The sequence below is a fragment of the Salvelinus fontinalis genome, chromosome 11, assembly GCF_029448725.1.
Source record: "Salvelinus fontinalis isolate EN_2023a chromosome 11, ASM2944872v1, whole genome shotgun sequence".
Classification (NCBI taxonomy): Eukaryota; Metazoa; Chordata; class Actinopteri; order Salmoniformes; family Salmonidae; genus Salvelinus; species Salvelinus fontinalis.
In genome coordinates, this window is record NC_074675.1 from 13,160,973 (window position 1) to 13,181,924 (window position 20,952).

The window sequence follows — 20,952 nt, forward strand, 5'->3', positions numbered from 1 at the left end:
TAAGAAACTGTGTACACCTGCATACAGGAGAGAGGAGCAGGGTAAGCATTATGGCCCTTACTATAAACTGTGTGCACCATAGAAATAGAATGAAAGAATTGTAATTCTTTGGTGTGTACATCATGACAGTACATTAAAGGGATACTTTGGGATTTTGGTTAATGAGTCAGATGATTGCGTGGATACCATTTTTATGTCAATGTGTCCATTATGAAGGAAGTTTGTGGTAGTTTTGCGAGCCAATGCTAGTTAGCTAATGAAACTCCCTTTAACTTCCTTCAAACTGCACACAGAGACATACAAATGGCATCCACGAGTTCATCTGACTCTGGGGAAGTAGATAAAGGGCTTCATTGCCAAAATTCCAAAGTATCCCTTTAACAAAAGGATCCTACTTTGAAAACCTCAGCGTCTCATAAAGAATCAGAACAGAACGGCCGATTAAGGACAAGCTGACCCTGAATCAGTTGTATTCATGTATTCTGAGCGGGTCTCTTGGTTGCACATTTGAATTCAACTGAATACTTAAGTACTGTCCTTTGGGATGATGAGCGATGAGTCCTTCACTAGGTAACGTTACAGGAAGGTTTCAGCTGAGTGATGCAACTCCAACAAAGAGGAGAGAAATAAGTTCAATCTGCATGCAGAGTGTCAACGCCTCTCAAAGACGGTAGACACAGAGCCTCTACACAACCTCACAGGGCTGCTGTCTACATGTTATCGCGAGTGAGACGAGAACGCTAGCCTGCTAAATGCTAACAGTGGCACCCTTTCAATCATGTTAGCATTAGCATAAGTGGCTAGTTCTCGTCACATTTGCCAGTCGATTAAGAGCATTGGGCCAGTAACCGAAAGGTCACTGATTAGAATCTCAGAGCCAGGGCCTCCCGAGTGGCGCAGTGGTCTAAGGCACTGCATCACAGTGCTGGCTGTGACTCTAGAAATTCTGTGTTCGAGTCCAGGCTCTGTCACAACTGGCAGCGACCGGGAGACCCATGGGTCTGCGCACAATTGGCCCAGCGCCGTCCGGGTTAGGGGAGGGTTTGGCTGGCAGGGATGTTCCATCGCGCACTAGCAACTCTTGTGGCGGGCCGGGCGCAGTGCACGCTGACACGGTCGCTAGGTGCACAGTGTTTCCTCCGACACATTGGTGCGGCTGGCTTCCGGGTTAAGTGTTGTGTCAAGAAGCAGTACGGCTTGGTTGGGTCGTGTTTCGGAGGACGCACGGCTCTCGACCTTCGCCTCTCCCGAGTCCATACGGGAGTTGCAGCGATGGGACAAGACTGTAACTACCAATTGGATACCACAAAATTGGGGAGAAAAGGGGGTAAAAGTTTAAAAAATATATATTTAAAAAATAAAAAAATCTCAGAGCCAACTTGGTGAAAAAGCTTTTGATGTGCCCTTGAGCAGGGCTCTTAACCTTAATTGCTCCTGTAAGTCACTCTGAATAAGAGAGTCTGCTAAATTGTTAAAAAAATCCCAAAATGTAAATGTAAATAACATGTTTTACAAACTCTCTCTACTAAGCATAGTGCATGTTTGAGAGACAGCTGTAATTTACAGTCAGTGTTGTGTTGTGGAGGATATGATGCTAAAGGTATATCAAGGTATAAATTAGTTCCTAAACACTCCTGCTAGTGCAGTGTGCTAATTAGCCTGTTCGAGCACCAGAGGTTAGGCTAATTGATGCTGGTTGTGATAGCTCCAAGGTACTCCATCCCTGAGGTGTTAAACAGCTTATTCTCACATCTGTGCTAACACTGCTGTAAAAGCCTGGCCTATGGCAGCCTTTGGTGCTGGAAGAGCCTGGCCTATGGCAGCCTTTGGTGCTGGAAGAGCCTGGCCTTTGGTGCTGGAAGAGCCTGGACTATGGCAGCATTTGGTGCTGGAAAAGCCTGGCCTATGGCAGCCTTTGGTGCTGGAAGAGCCTGGCCTATGGCAGCATTTGGTGCTGGAAGAGCCTGGCCTATGGCAGCATTTGGTGCTGGATGAGCCTGGCCTTTGGCAGCCTTTGGTGCTGGAAGAGCCTATGGCAGCCTTTGGTGCTGGAAAAGCCTGGCCTATGGCAGCCTTTGGTACTGTAGAGTCTGGCCTATGGCAGCCTTTGGTGCTGGAAGAGCCTGGCCTATGGCAGCCTTTGGTGCTGGAAGAGCCTGGCCTATGGCAGCCTTTGGTGCTGGAAGAGCCTGGCCTATGGCTGCATTTGGTGCTGTAGAGTCTGGCCTATGGCAGCCTTTGGCACTGTAGAGTCTGGCCTATGGTAGCCTTTGGTGCTGGAAGAGCCTGGCCCATGGCAGCCTTTGGTGCTGGAAGAGCCTGGCCTATGGCAGCATTGGGTGCTGTAGAGTCTGGCCTATGGCAGCCTTTTGGTCTGTTTGATACATGTGGCATGATCAGATTGGCCCCCTAAAGGCAGATTGAATTCCTGCTTCACTCAATACCAGTTCCATTAACACATTCCTCGAAAATGCCTAGATTCTGATAGGCTAGAACTGCACCACGGGGCTAGCGAGGGTAAGTGTGTGTGTGTCTGTTGAGTCAGACAGTTCATATGTCTGCGACACCATGTCACAAGATGATGCAGCCATGTGTGCCAACTTAGTCTGGTGCCACAAGCTCTTATCGCCTGTCACATGTCATTACGATGTAACAGCGGTGACCTGGAGGTGCTGGATTGGTGCAAACTGAATGACCCCACACCATTCTGTCACGACAGTCACAAGAGCTGTGAGATACTCTGTGCTTTTCTTCAGTAAGTCGATTTTGGGCTCCACCACCCTATCTCTCAACGCTGCTGACAGGGAGTCCAAGCGTGAAATAACATAAAGAAAAGAAAATGACTCCACCAAGACCATTAAAGCCCTTGCCAACGTTGTCTTAAAAGCTCAATGTTGATGAATCTGTCCTTAGAGGAGAAAAGCAAACCGCTGGAGATTTCAACAGATACCATGCAACGGAAACCAAAAGTCTCTCAGAGTTCAGCATCGACATTAAACCACGGTGCTCCACATGAAAACACACCAGGCAGAGAGTTGTAGATGAGGGTTGAGAGAGGAGTGGGAGGGGGCTGGTCTCGGGGCGTGAGGATGGCACATCTGAGCCATGTTGATATGTGCTGAGGAGAGGAGATGCTAGTGAACACACATACAGTGTGTGTGTGTGTGTGTATGTATCTATGTATGAGATACACTATGGCACTTCCAGTGCTACCCTGCATGAGGCCTGCGTAACGATAACAGATTACACCTCCCGACAGCGCTACAGAACGGCCGACACACAGCACAACACTTCAAAGGGAACCTTTGATGTCACGGAACTACTGTATAATTAGCACCGTCTTCCAGTGGGGACTTTTCTGTGGCGACACTTTCTAATAGAAGCAACCTATAAGGCATGAAAGTGGTTTTCTGTACTTTCAGAGTTCTGGGTCATCTGTTAGATTTGACATTAGTGTAACATCCAAGCTGGTTTAAGAGAGACATTTGTAGTGATGATTCTCTATAAAAAGCCACTGGCACAGGAGAGAGATGTCCATAACGTGTCCACAGAAATTGCTTTCTAACCGTAACTCTTTTCGGAGTTCCCATTTATAGATCCAATACAAATATTAGCATATAAAAGGTGCAGAGGTCAAATCTACCTGTGCTACATGTGACCAGTGAACCATGACCCCAACAGTGCCCCCTAGTGGACAAACAAGTTAAAATAACCATTGACAGACAACATATACAATGACATATAAACAGGCCAAAACGGCTCCTACACACCGGCCCCTATGGTTTGCCATGTAGAAATCACCACTTAGCATGATGGAGTAAACACTTGCATATGCGGTAACACATCCTCGATAGACTAACGGTTCTTCTTCCCTAGTGACTGATCTAAGAAGCCTATATTTTTCTGTACTTTACAAAAGCTCCATTGGTATACATTTACAATAAAGTAGGATCACATACCAAATAAATCAAGCTGACATACTGTAGGTTTGTCAGCATTGCCCCTAGTGGGTATTTTCAAGGCTGTTCCCATGGGCATTTGGGCACTTCTAGAGTGCTGATAATTTACACTAAAGCTGTGTATTGTTGTGCTGTACAGGAAATGCTTTTTCATGTTCAACAAACATCCTACTTATTAATCTCCTGTTCGGTGGGAGGTGAAGCAAGGAGAGAGAGAGAAAGAGAGAGAGAGAGATTGAGAGAGAGATGGAAAGAGAGATTGAGAGAGAGATTGAGAGAGAGAGAGAGAGAGCGAGAGAGAGAGAAAGAGAGAGAGAGAGAAAGAGAGAGAGAGAGAAAGAGAGAGAGATTGAGAGAGAGCGAGAGATAGTGAGTGAACACAGACGATTCATCAGAGGGGAAGCCAGGATTTTCACTGGAGCAATCTGCAAACAAAGCCGAGAATAACACAAACAGATTACCAGAGATAACTGTGGCGGATACCCAGCTATTTGTCCCGCGGTACGACGCTGTAATGACTCAGAAGCGGCTGTCGTCTTTCCACGTACAAAATGTTCCCTGAAACTCCCGGGGAGCGGAGAGGGGAGTAGGGGATGAGAGAATAAGGGAAAGAGATAGCGAGAGAGAAAACAATAATGATGTCTGAATATCTCTTCCTCTCCGCTGAGCAAGGAGAGAGAGAGAGAGAGAGAGAGAGAGAGAGAGAGAGAGAGAGAGAGAGAGGGAGAATGGATTCTGATTTGGCTCAGCTCCAATTAAATCCACTCCCACAGAGAGCGAGCGGCAGCCCAAATTAGAGAGAGATAGAGAGAGAGAGAGAGATAGAGATAGAGATAGAGATAGAGATAGAGATAGAGATAGAGAGAGAGAGAGAGAGAGAGAGAGAGAGAGAGAGAGAGAGAGAGAGAGAGAGAGAGAGAGAGAGAGTGTGTGTGAAGGGTCTGTGAGTAGAAGGCGTGGAGATGAAGCATGTCTCACGGAGTAGACTAGAGCTGCAGCGTGGGCAGTAGAGCTGCCTGCCAACCAGGCCTCTACTACTCTCCCATCTCTCCCATGGCTCTCTTCCTACACTACAGTTATATCCATCCATAGGGTTTCATAGCCAGGGGCCAATAGATCAGCTCTTAACACATCCAGCTTAGTACCATGGTCCAGTAATGGATCCCGGGTCAGGGCATCTAGCCTGAGTTGTTTTAAATCCAAACCCATTCAACAATGCATTTCAGTGGAATAAATGTACCCAGCCAGAAGGGCAGCCATCTGCGCATTGCACTTCATGTGGCATGCATTAGCATGACCCTTAAGTATATCTACACTGTTTAACGTCGTTGATTGGCAGAGGCATCGGTAACTGGATCACAACTATGTGAATCCATGTGTGTCCCAAATGGTACCCTATTCCCTATATAGTGCACTACTTCAGACCAGGGCCCTATTCCCTATATAGTGCACTACTTTTGACCAGGGCCCTATTCCCTATATAGTGCACTACTTTAGACCAGAGCCCTATTCCCTATATAGCACACTACTTTAGACCAGAGCCCTATTCCCTATATAGTGCACTACTTTTGACCAAGGCCCACTGGGCCCATAGGGCTCTGGTCAAAAGAAATGCACTACATCGCAGCCCACGACAGTTAAATGAGTGTGTCAGACCATCTGCAAGTGGAAATATTGGCTCCAACTTCAAACACTGCTGGGATGGCGGCGTAACAGAGGTCTGGTTCAGTGAGTGCATATCCCCAGGCTTTGGAGAGAAATAGTAAGATATACTACGTCCAGACTTCAATCTCTCTCCCAAGATACTATATCAACCCTCAAGCAGCTATGATCAAGCCTGACAATCCACAGCTACTATGGCAAGAGACAGAAAAGCACAGGGAGAAATATCCCCTTCTCTAAGTGTGTAGAGCTTAGAGGGACACTGCATTATGTCCCTGCCTGGTCTCTCTCTGGTCCTCCTCCTGTCCTGAGGCTGCAGACCACATGTCACCTCACAGGTCTCCAGCCATCCATCAATCAGAGGAGAGTGAGAAAGACACCACAGGACCAGAAGACCCTTTCAAAGCATCGTTATAGCACATCCCTCACATCCCTCTCAGTCTGACCTCTCCCCCTCTCCCTCCCTCCCTCTCTCCATCTTGGAGAGCAGCTATTACAGTCAGTGTGGTTTTAGAACTAGCCAATGTGATGTGACAGACTGCAGAAGAAGACTTGAGGCTGTACCTCTGTCCACCCTGCTTACCTTCTCCGCTCCTTACACATATGCTAGCCTTCAGACTGCATTAAAAGACCACATGTTGCCAGCAGCAGCGGCTGTTGCTTTCACAGCTAGTCGAAGGCCTAGCTTACTGAGATACAGACACACAGAGACAGGCTTGACCTCTGAATCTCATATACTTGTTGTACTCTGTCCCTGACAAACAACATGCAGCTAGTTTCAAAACAGCCTTGAGTTTCACTTAGCAAGCCACTTCTGGGAAAAACTGTTCCATGTCAAATTGAAATCTCCAGCTCCACTGCCTCAAGTAGTCAGACCCAGTGTGTGTGTCAATGGGCTGCAGTGCATTGAAGGGGCCGGGATAGGGGGACTGTGTGGGCAGGAGCTGGTGATGGGATCAGCTTCCGGTTGGCTGGGTAAAGCCCCACTAGGCCCAGGGTGTTGTGACAGTGTGTCAGTCAGGCCTGTGCTGTGGTCCCTCTGGGGCCCTCTGGGGCCCTCTGGCCGGAAGTGCTCAGTAGCCCCCTCTATTCACTTCCCTAACCCCCCTGTTATGACAGCAAGAGATGGCGTCAACATGCCCCATTGTCCAGATCCTAATCTAACCCGTTAGCCAATTAGGAAATGGCCGGCCTTCCTAATGCCTGGGAATTAGTGGGATGGATTACGGTGCCATTCAGTGCTGTCCGGGCCGCCACGGGAGACCGGGAGTCGGGTAACGTGGGGTGGAGAGGGCTGAGCGAGGGCACTGACGAAAAGCTGCTTTCACCCGCACTTTCTGTTCATTGGTGGCGGTGGCAACGCATGGCCACTTAGCCGTGGATGTGCTTAGTCACTTTTCATAGACTGCTGCCTTAATCAACCTGATTAGATGTCTGATACACTTTAATAAACCTTCATTGAACTAAGAGAGAGAGAGAGAGAGAGAGAGAGAGAGAGAGAGAGAGAGAGAGAGAGAGAGACAGAGAGACAGAGAGAGAGAGACAGAGAGAGAGAGAGAGAGACAGAGAGACAGAGAGAGAGAGAGACAGAGAGAGAGAGAGACAGAGACAGAGAGAGAGAGAGCCAGAGAGAGAGAGAGACAGAGAGAGAGAGAGAGAGACAGAGAGAGAGAGAGACAGAGAGAGAGAGAGACAGAGAGAGAGAGAGAGAGAGAGACAGAGACAGAGAGAGAGAGAGACAGAGAGAGAGAGAGCCAGAGAGAGAGAGAGACAGAGAGAGAGAGAGAGAGAGAGAGAGAGAGAGAGAGAGAGACAGAGAGAGAGAGAGACAGAGAGAGAGAGAGAGAGAGAGAGAGAGAGAGAGACAGAGAGAGAGAGAGCCAGAGAGCCCGAGAGAGAGAGAGACAGAGAGAGAGAGAGACAGAGAGAGAGAGAGAGACAGAGAGAGAGAGAGAGAGAGAGAGAGAGAGAGAGCGAGAGAGAGAGCAATATGTGAGACAGAAGGTTGCGTTTTCATTGGGGGATACAGCGGCACAAATGATTAACAGGCACATGTTCCTATCCCATCACACAACAACAGAGTGCTTTTGCGCTCAGGCGCAGTGAGGTAAAAAACACGTGGTGGCCCTCCTTCAACATGTTCAAGGTTTTACTAAACTAATCTGCTTATTGATGATCAGTAATGTGGGACTGATTGGGGGATCCGAGCATCGGCAGAACCCTTCTGAGGCCCGTTGGCATGACGACAGCAGGTCCTCCGCCCCACTCGCCTTTCCCAGAATTGCATTAATAGATTGGCCCTCCTGGAGGTGCTGGTGGACGGCCGTGTGACGCGGCCTGGAGTTATCGATGACTGACCTCTCAGAGACCTCGTGAGAGAGAAAGAGAGAGACAGAGATGGAAGGCGAGAGAGTGAGGGGGGAGAGAAAGCGAGAGAGAGGAGGGAGAGAGATCGAGAAGGATAGAGAGAGAGAGATGGAGTAAGCAGGGGGAGCGAGAAAGAGAGGTTGAGGAGAAAGGAAAGAGACGGAGAGAGAAAGAAAGAAAGAAAGACAGAAAGATGGAGATTGAGAGGGAGCACTGACTTGATCATCTCATTGAAGGCTGTAAAACCCTCAGGGTCAGAGGTATAAATCTGCCAGCTCAGCTTCACTCATAATTAATCATACACACCCGAACACCATTACTACCTAGCATTGTACCATCACACAGGAACACTATTACTGCCTAGTATTGAACCATCACACAGGAACACTATTACTACCTAGCATTGTACCATCACACAGGAACACTATTACTACCTAGCATTGTACCATCACACAGGAACACTAATACTACCGAGCATTGAACCATCACACAGGAACACTATTACTACCTAGCATTGTACCATCACACAGGAACACTATTACTACCTAGCATTGTACCATCACACAGGAACACTATTACTACCTAGCATTGTACCATCACACAGGAACACTAATACTACCGAGCATTGAACCATCACACAGGAACACTATTACTACCTAGCATTGTACCATCACACAGGAACACTATTACTACCTAGCATTGTACCATCACACAGGAACACTATTACTACCTAGCATTGTACCATCACACAGGAACACTAATACTACCGAGCATTGAACCATCACACAGGAACACTATTACTACCTAGCATTGTACCATCACACAGGAACACTATTACTACCTAGCATTGTACCATCACACAGGAACACTATTACTACCTAGCATTGTACCATCACACAGGAACACTATTACTGCCTAGAATTGAACCATCACACAGGAACACTAATACTACCTAGCATTGTACCGTCACACAGGAACACTATTACTACCTAGCATTGTACCATCACACAGGAACACTATTACTACCTAGCATTGTACCGTCACACAGGAACACTATTACTACCTAGCATTGTACCATCACACAGGAACACTATTACTACCTAGCATTGTACCATCACACAGGAACACTATTACTACCTAGCATTGTACCATCACACAGGAACACTATTACTACTTAGCATTGTACCATCACACAGGAACACTATTACTACCTAGCATTGTACCATCACACAGGAACACTATTACTACCTAGCATTGTACCATCACACAGGAACACTAATACTACCTAGCATTGTACCATCACACAGGAACACTATTACTGCCTAGAATTGAACCATCACACAGGAACACTATTACTACCTAGCATTGTACCATCACACAGGAACACTATTACTACCTAGCATTGTACCATCACACAGGAACACTATTACTGCCTAGCATTGTACCATCACACAGGAACACTAATACTACCTAGCATTGTACCATCACTGATGACTGGGGGCCATGGACGTGATATCTACAATGTAAGACAAATGACAGTATGTACATTACATTACGTTCCCTTTAGGAGTAGCTGCAAGACATCCATTGATACATTTGTTGCCAGTTATCTGACCATTGAGATATTCTTTGAGTGGAAGGGTGTTGCAGTACAAGCCATCCCCATGTCCATCTCCAACCTGCGACTCAGTCCATAGCCATGCTATTCAATGGTCTGTAACGGTCTGCAAAGCAGCGTCCTGTTGGAATGTCTGAAGCCATTACCTTCTATTAAATGAGTGAGAGTGGAAGCTCCTTTCACTGGCGGTCATATGTCAGTCTCTTGCCACTGAGATGTAAGACCAAGGATATAGTAGAGAGGACTCAGGTACACTGGGGTTTGTGTCTGATACAGACAGCAATGTGTTAGCTGCAGAGATAACATTGACACCAATAGGATTGTCCGTCCTCTACCAGCTCTATCAGAAAAACTAAATTGAAAGTTATTTTAAGTCCAGTATAAAAGGCTTAAACTGAGTCTGGGAAACCAGTCTTAAAAGTCTATCTAATTCCAGTCCCAGATCACACCACATTCAGATCTCTCAGTGAAAGATTCTGCTAAAACTACTGAAGCCAAGAAGAGTGGAAGTGAAGTTTTCCCTAGTCCCTCTAGCTGTGCCTGGGAATCTGGGGAGCCAGCCCCACTCAGGCAGCAGTCAAACAGAGACGTGAGTGATGAAGCAACCTGGAGATGTTGACAGTGACAGATTGGTTATTCATCCAGCTTGTCATCAGAGGCTTCCAGTACTTGGGGGGGGGGGGGGGGGGGGGGGGGTCATCATCAGTGTTTTGGTGGAATCTTAAGTCTGATACCAAACTCCCTCAAGTAACTGTCTACAGTACAAACAACATTCCTTGTAAGAAAACAAGCCAAACAATGTTGAGCAAACATTTCACAATCCAGCACCATCATATAGCCAACTTTCTGTAAAAGTCAGTTTTCTGACATGGACATGTTATATTCCACATTCTACCATGTACATTGCATGTACAATACCTACCCCTAAAGAAAGACTTGATCATGGTGTCTGTGTCCTTGTGGAACAGGCTGACGCTCAGAACATGTATTCTCCTCCTCTCCTCCTTCCAGGGTTCTGTACTCTTTCATCACATTTCAGACATCCCTTTGGTCTCGCTCTGCATCTGAGCCTCGAGAGAATCAAAGCAGTCACTTTTGGTGTTACAGTGTGACACAATAATTCTGCAACCTGGAGACACTTGACAGCAAATACAGGTTCTTGGAGGTGCTAGGCATCCACTCAAACCAGTCCCTTTAATCTGGGGAGATCCAAAAACAAGAGAAAAGACAACAACGCTTTCTTTCTCCTCACAGCTGTTTCACTCTGTATCCATGGACTACAGGAGCCTCGTCATACACACACCGCCCAACCCAGGCAGGTATGGAGAGAGAGAGGGAGGGAGATAGATGGAGAGAGAGAGAGAGAGAAAGAGAGGGATGGAGAGATAGACACACACACTGACACACACATACACAGATTGGGGGCGAGCTGATGTCATCCGTTTGGATGTGTGGCCCCGGGGTGTGTGTCTGTGTGTGTGTGTGTGTGTGTGTGTGTGTGTGTGTGTGTGTGTGTGTGTGTGTGTGTGTGTGTGTGTGTGTGTGTGTGTGTGTGTGTGTGTGTGTGTGTGTGTGTGTGTGTGCCTGTGGTCTCTGTGCAGCCCAGACACAGTGGGATTTATGGTGGATGTGAAAGTACCGCTGTCAGCTTAATCCTCACACTGCAGCCAGAGATGTCCCTATCCCGGCCAGAGACCACATTACCACCCAATGACACAATCTGTTTGTCAGGGACGCCTGCCTGCCTGTCTCCATGGCTGTCTACCTGCCTGCCTACTCTGATTCAGTTATAATGCCCTATCACAGCCAGTTAGGCCTGAAGCTTAGGGCGGCCATTCTAGCAGACAACAGGTCCACATACCATCATGACCCTATTTGGTTCCATGGCCGAGCTCTGGATTGCTCCATTGCTTTCTGAAGTGGTTTTCACCCAGGTTGTTTATTTGCTACAGCCCTACAGTCATGGGAGCCATTTTGTCAGTTTGTATTGAAGAGTTAGAGTCTCTTGAGTCCTGCTTGGGATTTGAACCCCATTACCGTGTTGGGTCAGAGGGGGAAATAATCAGCGCTCTACATGATGGCAATCATCCACACAGCAACCTCTGACCCTTTAAATCCAGAGGTTGAGCCACACCAGGAGCCTCTATCACCACCAGCTGTGTGTGTATGTCTCGCTCTCTGTGTGTGTGTCTGTGTGTGTATTTACTGTGTGTGTGCTCAGTGATTTCCAAGATGGCATAGCAGTCGGACGTGTGTTTGTCTTGTCCCGTCTTGTCCCATGTAAAGTTTTAGTTTTTCAGTTTCAGTTTTTCCCGTATATATTTTAATCTCACTGTCTACCTACGATCTAAATATACTTTCCTGCAACCCGCCCCACCCGAAGTGGTACGGATCTGCTATTTGTAAACGTTATAACTGGAACCTCTATCAGAAGCTAGCCAGCTAACCAGCTATTAGCTAGTAGTCACTGTTAGCCATGGCTAGCGGTCCTCAGTCAATACCTGCCAGTCTGCACAGCGCGATATCGGACTGCTTTTCTCCACCACATCACCAGATTTCTGCCGCAAGCTCTGGGCCATTACACCGGATCATCGCAGCTAGCTAGCTGCAATCGAGAGGGTACCGCTGGCTAATGCCTCTGTCCCGAAGAAAGCACCAGTTAGCCTTGAGCTAGCCTCGAGGTAGGCCAATCTCCAGGATAGCCGAAGAGGTATACCCGCTAATTCATGGGCTACAATACCTCTTTTGCCAATTGGCCTGGACCCTTTATTGTCGACATGGAGCCCCGCCGATCCATTCAACAGGCTTTTCCATTGCGTTGGCACTGACCCATCTGCTAACCCCGGCCCGCTAGCTTTCTGAACACCGTGCCTCCCGCTCGCCTAGCATAGTAGCGACTACCGAACGGCCCCCGGACTCACCTATTGCTGCTCATTGGACCCTATGATCATTTGGCTACACATGCCTCTCTCTAATGTCAATATGCCTTGTCTTCTGCTGTTTCGGTTAGTTCTTATTGTTTTATTTCACTGTAGAGCCCTCAGTCCAGCTCAACATGCCTTAGATAGCTTTTTTGTCACACACCCCACACATGAGGAGACCTCACCTGGCTTCATCACTCAAGCTCTCTCATCATCACTCAACACCTAGGTTTACCCCCACTGTACTCACATCCTACCATACCCTTGTCTGTACATTATGCCCTGAATCTATTCTACCACTCCCAGAAATCTGCCCCTTTTATTCTCTGTTCCCAACGCACTAGATGACCAGTTCTTATAGCCTTTAGCCGTACCCTTATACTACTCCTCCTCTGTTTCTCTGATGATGTTGATGTTAACCCAGGCCATGTAGCCCCCAGCATCACACCTATTCCCCAGGCGCACTCATTTGTTTACTTCTGTAACCGTAAAAGCCTTGGTTTCATGTATGTTAACATCAGAAGCCTCCTCCCTCAATGTGTTTTATTCACTGCTCCGCAAACCCTGATGTTCTAGCCGTGTCTGAATCCTGGATTAGGAAGGCCACCAAAAATTCAGACATTTCCATCCCCAACTACAACATTTTCCATCAAGATAGAACTGCCAAAGGGGGCGGATTTGCAATCTACTGCGGATATAGCTTGCAGAGTTCTGTCATACTATCCAGGTCTGTGCCCAAACAGTTTGAGCTTCTACTTTTAAAAATCCACCTTTCCATAAATACGTCTCTCACTGTTGCCGCTTGTTATAGACCCCCCTCAGCCCTCGCTGTGCCCTGGACACCATATGTGAATTGATTGCGTCCCATCTATCTTCAGAGTTCGTACCGTTAGGTGACCTGAACTGGGATATGTTTAGCACCCCGGCCGTCCTTCAATCTAAGCTAGATGCCCTCAATCTCACACAAATGATCAAGGAACCTACCAGGTATAACCCTAAATAAACATGTGCACCCTCATAGATATCATCCTGACCAACTTGCCCTCTAAATACACCTCTGCTGTCTTCAACCAAGATCTCAGCAATCACTACCTCATTACCTGCGTCCGTAAGGGGCCCGCAGTAAACTAGTGGGACAATTCACATCATACTAGTAGTGGGAGATGTGGCAGGTCAGTATTCTAGAGGGGGAATTCACATCATACTAGTAGTGGGAGATGTGGCAGGTCAGTAATCTAGAGGGGGAATTCACATCATACTAGTAGTGGGAGATGTGGCAGGTCAGTAATCTAGAGGGGGAATTACCATCATACTAGTAGTGGGAGATGTGGCAGGTCAGTAATCTAGAGGGGGAATTACCATCATACTAGTAGTGGGAGATGTGGCAGGTCAGTAATCTAGAGGGGGATTTCACATCATACTAGTAGTGGGAGATGTGGCAGGTCAGTAATCTAGAGGGGGAATTCACATCATACTAGTAGTGGGAGATGTGGCAGGTCAGTAATCTAGAGGGGGAATTACCATCATACTAGTAGTGGGAGATGTGGCAGGTCAGTAATCTAGAGGGGGAATTCACATCATACTAGTAGTGGGAGATGTGGCAGGTCAGTAATCTAGAGGGGGAATTTACATCATACTAGTAGTGGGAGATGTGGCAGGTCAGTAAACTAGAGGGGGAATTCACATCATACTAGTAGTGGGAGATGTGGCAGGTCAGTAATCTAGAGGGGGAATTCACATCATACTAGTAGTGGGAGATGTGGCAGGTCAGTAATCTAGAGGGGGAATTCACATCATACTAGTAGTGGGAGATGTGGCAGGTCAGTAATCTAGAGGGGGAATTCACATCATACTAGTAGTGGGAGATGTGGCAGGTCAGTAATCTAGAGGGGGAATTACCATCATACTAGTAGTGGGAGATGTGGCAGGTCAGTAATCTAGAGGGGGAATTCACATCATACTAGTAGTGGGAGATGTGGCAGGTCAGTAATCTAGTGGGAGAATTCACATCATACTAGTAGTGGGAGATGTGGCAGGTCAGTAATCTAGAGGGGGAATTCACATCATACTAGTAGTGGCAGATGTGGCAGGTCAGTAATCTAGAGGGGGAATTTACATCATACTAGTAGTGGGAGATGTGGCAGGTCAATAAACCAGAGGTGGAATTCACATCATACTAGTAGTGGGAGATGTGGCAGGTCAGTAAACTAGAGGGGGAATTCACATCATACTAGTAGTGGGAGATGTGGCAGGTCAGTAATCTAGAGGGGGAATTCACATCATACTAGTAGTGGGAGATGTGGCAGGTCAATAAACCAGAGGTGGAATTCACATCATACTAGTAGTGAGAGATGTGGCAGGTCAGTAATCTAGAGGGGGAATTCACATCATACTAGTAGTGGGAGATGTGGCAGGTCAATAAACTAGAGGGGGAATTCACATCATACTAGTAGTGGGAGATGTGGCAGGTCAGTAATCTAGAGGGGGAATTCACATCATACTAGTAGTGGGAGATGTGGCAGGTCAATAAACCAGAGGTGGAATTCACATCATACTAGTAGTGAGAGATGTGGCAGGTCAGTAATCTAGAGGGGGAATTCACATCATACTAGTAGTGGGAGATGTGGCAGGTCAATAAACTAGAGGGGGAATTCACATCATACTAGTAGTGGGAGATGTGGCAGGTCAGTAAACTAGAGGTGGAATTCACATCATACTAGTAGTGAGAGATGTGGCAGGTCAGTAATCTAGAGGGGGAATTCACATCATACTAGTAGTGGGAGATGTGGCAGGTCAGTAAACTAGAGGGGGAATTCACATCATACTAGTAGTGGGAGATGTGGCAGGTCAATAAACCAGAGGTGGAATTCACATCATACTAGTAGTGAGAGATGTGGCAGGTCAGTAATCTAGAGGGGGAATTTACATCATACTAGTAGTGGGAGATGTGGCAGGTCAATAAACCAGAGGTGGAATTCACATCATACTAGTAGTGAGAGATGTGGCAGGTCAGTAATCTAGAGGGACAATTCACATCATACTAGTAGTGGGAGATGTGGCAGGTCAGTAAACTAGAGGGGGAATTCACATCATACTAGTAGTGGGAGATGTGGCAGGTCAGTAAACTAGAGGTGGAATTCACATCATACTAGTAGTGGGAGATGTGGCAGGTCAATAAACCAGAGGTGGAATTCACATCATACTAGTAGTGAGAGATGTGGCAGGTCAATAAACCAGAGGTGGAATTCACATCATACTAGTAGTGAGAGATGTGGCAGGTCAGTAATCTAGAGGGGGAATTCACATCATACTAGTAGTGGGAGATGTGGCAGGTCAGTAAACTAGAGGGGGAATTCACATCATACTAGTAGTGAGAGATGTGGCAGGTCAATAAACCAGAGGTGGAATTCACATCATACTAGTAGTGAGAGATGTGGCAGGTCAGTAAACTAGAGGTGGAATTCACATCATACTAGTAGTGGGAGATGTGGCAGGTCAGTAAACTAGAGGTGGAATTCACATCATACTAGTAGTGAGAGATGTGGCAGGTCAATAAACCAGAGGTGGAATTCACATCATACTAGTAGTGGGAGATGTGGCAGGTCAGTAATCTAGAGGGGGAATTCACATCATACTAGTAGTGGGAGATGTGGCAGGTCAGTAATCTAGAGGGGGAATTCACATCATACTAGTAGTGAGAGATGTGGCAGGTCAATAAACCAGAGGTAGAATTCACATCATACTAGTAGTGGGAGATGTGGCAGGTCAATAAAACAGAGAGGGAGGGGTTTAATTAACAATGTTCATGGCATCCCTTTACAATGAGAACTTTTCCCTGTCGTTCCCTGACATTTGCTTAATGGCTGCTCCAATTAGGGAGGAACGTGGCCACGCACACACACACACACACACACACACACACACACACACACACACACACACACACACACACACACACACACACACACACACACACACACACACACACACAAAGAGAGGAGAGTGGTGGAGTGGAGAGGTAGAGATACAGGGTTTTCCCTGAAGCCCTCTCCTGTAGCTCCAGCATAGCAACCATAGACTATCAGAGGTGTATACAGGATCACTTCTGAGAGTGAAAAGCCATTTATTGCTTATCACTTCCCTCTTGAGTGACTGGAGTTTTACATGAGTGTAACCGGTGTGAAATGGCTAGCTAGTTAGCAGATAGATAGGTAACAAGGCTTTTTGGGTGACGGATGGCGGTAGGCAATGTGTTCAGCGAGTCCCTGGTTCGAGCCCATGTTGGGGCAAGGAGAGGGACAGAAGCAACACTGTTACATGAGCAACACACACAACTTGAAAGATGGCATTTTTGGTGATGATTTCAAACAGTACTTGGGATGAATAAGGTATACAAGTATGTGACATTAAGATCTCAACATACACTGCTATACACCACAACAATAGCATACTGAGAATATAGTCGTGGCCAAAAGTTTTGAGAATGACACAAATATACATTTTCACAAAGTTTTCTGCTTCACTGTCTTTAGATATTTTTGTCAGATGTTACTATGGAATACTGAAGTATAATTACAAACATTTCATAAGTGTCAAAGACATTTATTGACAATTACATGAAGTTGATGCAAAGAGTCAATATTTGCAGTGTTGACCCTTCTTTTTCAAGACCTCTGCAATCCGCTCTGGCATGCTGTCAATTAACTTCTGGGCCACATCCTGACTGATGGCAGCCAATTCTTGCATAATCGATGCTTGGAGTTTGTCAGAATTTGTGGGTTTTGGTTTGTCCACCCGCCTCTTGAGGATTGACCACAAGTTCTGAATGGGATTAAGGTCTGGGGAGTTTCCTAGCCATGGACCCAAAATATCAATGTTTTGTTCCCCGAGCTACTTAGTTATCACTTTGCCTTATGACAAGTTGCTCCATCATGCTGGAAAAGGCATTGTTCATCACCAAACTGTTCCTGGTTGGTTGGGAGAAATTGCTCTCGGAGGATGTGTTGGTACCATTCTTTATTCATGTCTGTGTTCTGAGGCAATATTGTGAGTGAGCCCACTCCCTTGGCTGAGAAGCAACCCCACACATGAATGGTCTCAGGATGCTTTACTGTTGGCATGACACAGGACTGATGGTAGCGCTCACCTTGTCTTCTCCGGACAAGCTTTTTTCCAGATGCCCCAAACAATCGGAAAGGGTATTCATCAGAGAAAATGACTTTACCCCAGTCCTCAGCAGTCCAATCCCTGTACCTTTTGAAGAATATCAGTCTGTCCCTGATGTTTTTCCTGGAGAGAAGTGGCTTCTTTGCTGCCCTTCTTGACACCAGGCCATCCTCCAAAAGTCTTTGCCTCACTGTGCGTGCAGATGCACTCACACCTGCCTGCTGCCATTCCTGAGCAAGCTCTGTACTGGTGGTGCCCCGATGCGGCAGCTGAATCAACTTTAGGAGACAGTCCTGGCATTTGCTGGACTTTCTTGGGCACTCTGAAGCCTTCTTCACAACAATTGAACTGCTCTCCTTGAAGTTCTTGATGATCCGATAAATGGTTGATTTAGGTGCAATCTTACTGGCAGCAATATCTTTGCCTGTGAAGCCTTTTTTTTGCAAAGCAATGATGACGGCACGTGTTTCCTTGCAGGTAGCCATGCTTGACAGAGGAAGAACAATGATTCCAAGCACTACCCTTCTTTTGAAGCTTCCCGTCTGTTATTCGAACTAAATCAGCATGACAGAGTGATCTCCCGCCTGGTCCTCGTCAACATTCACACCTGTGTTAACGAGAGAATCACTGACATGATGACAGCTGGTCCTTTTGTGGCAGGGTTGAAATGCAGTGGATTTTTTTTTGGGGGGGGGATTCAGTTCATTTGCATGGCAAGAGGGACTTTGCAATTAATTGCAATTCATCTGAATACTCTTCATAACATTATGGAGTATATGCAAATTGCCATCATACAAACTGAGGCAGCAGACTTTGTGAAAATGAATATTTGTGTCATTCTCAAAACTTTTGGCCACGACTGTACATTGAATCAATTTACACAGAGTAAATGCAAAAACACAGATTTTTCTGATAGCTGCTTTATTGAGGAAAGTTTGACGTACTTTGACTGTGATATGTGGTTGTACCTCCTAGCTACCTGAAGTTGAATGCCCTAACTGTAAGTCGCTCTGGATGAGAGCGTCTGCTAAATGACTCAAATGTCAATGTGATGTAATGGATCCTATCATCTGAAATGAAACCAGGCTACATGATGTGAAACAACGAAGAGTAACTGACCCCAAACTTAGTCACCAGTTCTTCAAATGATACTCAAGTTAATAGGAAAATCATAAATAATAAAGACACTCTATGCATTATTCATGACATGTTTCTTCCCTGGCAGCTTTCCTACTTCTCGCTCGCGGCACAAAATGTGTTCTGGAAATGTACTCACCAACTTGCTGTGTGGAGTAAATAATGGCTTGAGGAAAACGTTTTATATAAATAATCATGAAAATGAAATACATATTTACTGAGAAGAAGGTGGGGTTTGTGTGTGTGTGTGTGTGTGTGTGTGTGTGTGTGTGTGTGTGTGTGTGTGTGTGTGTGTGTGTGTGTGTGTGTGTGTGTGTGTGTGTGTGTGTGTGTGTGTGTGTGCGTGTGTGTGTGGGGAGCATAAGCACAGGTAGTCAGATGGAAAAGGGGGTTGAATGAGGGACACATTTGCCATACACTGCGTATATTCACTGATAGTGTAACGAAGTGTCTCTCTTGTGTGAATTACACTCTCTTTCGCACAAGGCTATTTTCCTTTCCCTTCCGTTCTCTTTAACACGCATAACTTTAAACATGACATAATAGATAAACAGGGAATACAATGTCTATGTAAATGGAGCTTGGCTTTTCTACTGAACGAATATCTGATGAGTTTTGTGTCTCTGATTGGTTGAAGTCATTAATTCATCACCATATTGTTGCCAGCGAATCAGGAAAGTCAATTACTGACGCTGTTCCTGTTTAAACACACATCAACAAAACATCCGTGGACATGCAGTATAAAGCAGAAGGCTACTGTACGTACTGTATGAGCAACATTTGAAAGCTTATGAAGAAATCACATCCAAACACATCTGAGGGACACTGTTTTCTCTAAAGCAGGGGTCTTCAACCTTTTCACATCTTGTCTAATCATCAGGTAAATTAAGGTGGCAAGGAGAAGTAATCAACTTTTTAAAATGAATACATTTGGTAGATAGTTTTCCATTATTTTGACCTCCCCACAATATAATTGGAAGTGGAAGTGTAAACTCTAACATAGCCTATTAGTTATAAAGTTAACTCCAAACACATTTTCCCTAATAGCAGCTGTTAAGCTGATTAAACGAAGGTTAGCCATGTGTTGGCAAAAATGTATATCCAAGTCAAGAAAGCTTACCAGCAGCCAGTGGTACTTGCCGCGTCTGGTAGTCGTGTGTGCTTTTTCAAAGCCTATGTCAGACACTCCAGTGAGTGTAATTAGCTCAATGTTAGGAGTAGAGGAGTAAAGTTGACATCATTAGAAAGATATACTCCTCTTAAATACTGTAGGTATATCACTGAAAATGTGTTTATTTTGTTGTTGCTAGCGATATTCATAAAAACATTGAGATATTGAGGACCCTAGGTGACATACCCCTTCTCTAGAGTGTTCTCTTTTTCCCACTTTACGTTCTCTTTCCTTCCCACTCTCTTTTCCTCTTCCTCTTCCTCCCCCCGGCCCATCCATCTCTCACCTCCCCTCTGCCTCCTACTTTCTCTCTCTATGTCACGTCCTCTCATGGCAGCATGCTCTTCTGTCCCTCCCTCCCTCCCTTTCCCTCCCTCTCTGGCTTTCCCATCCCCCTCTCTCCTGTCCTCTCACTCCCATGGTATTTCCTCTTTCCTTCATGATTTTCCATTCATACTGGATCCAATTACCGTCCCGCTCCGAGGCCCTTCCCACATGCGGCCCCTCTCTAACAGCCCAGCCACATCCATAGCACATCCATCTGAGTGCCACCATCTCTTTTACTCCCTCTCTCTTTTACTCCCTCTCTCTTGACTCTCACTCTCTCACTGTCACTCTCCCTCTCTCTCTGTGTCCCCTCTCCCTCAGTCTCTCTCTCTCTCTCAGTCTCTCTCTCTCTCTTCCCCCCTCTCTCTGTCTCTCTCTCTCTCTTCCCCCCTCTCTCTGTCTGTCTCTCTATCTCCCCCTCTCTCGATCTCTCTCTCTGCCACCAATAACCCATCCAGCCTTCCACAACGGGACTGCCAGCTCTGCACAAACTCTAATTGGATCATTTTAAAGGTGCTCACCATGACCACTCTCACCAATGTAATTATGTTTTTCCTCCTCCTTCATTTAATGCTGTGGGCTGGGACAGACGGGAAGAACTCAGTGCCCTTCTACAGAATGGCT

The 20,952-nt window shown here is 46.3% G+C and overlaps 1 protein-coding gene across 7 annotated transcripts in view; it reads right to left on the minus strand.

The window, feature by feature from the left end:
- Positions 1–20,952, minus strand: part of LOC129865070 (membrane-associated guanylate kinase, WW and PDZ domain-containing protein 2-like) — a 290,642-nt gene that overhangs the window by 120,899 nt on the left and 148,791 nt on the right. The window lies entirely within an intron of this gene.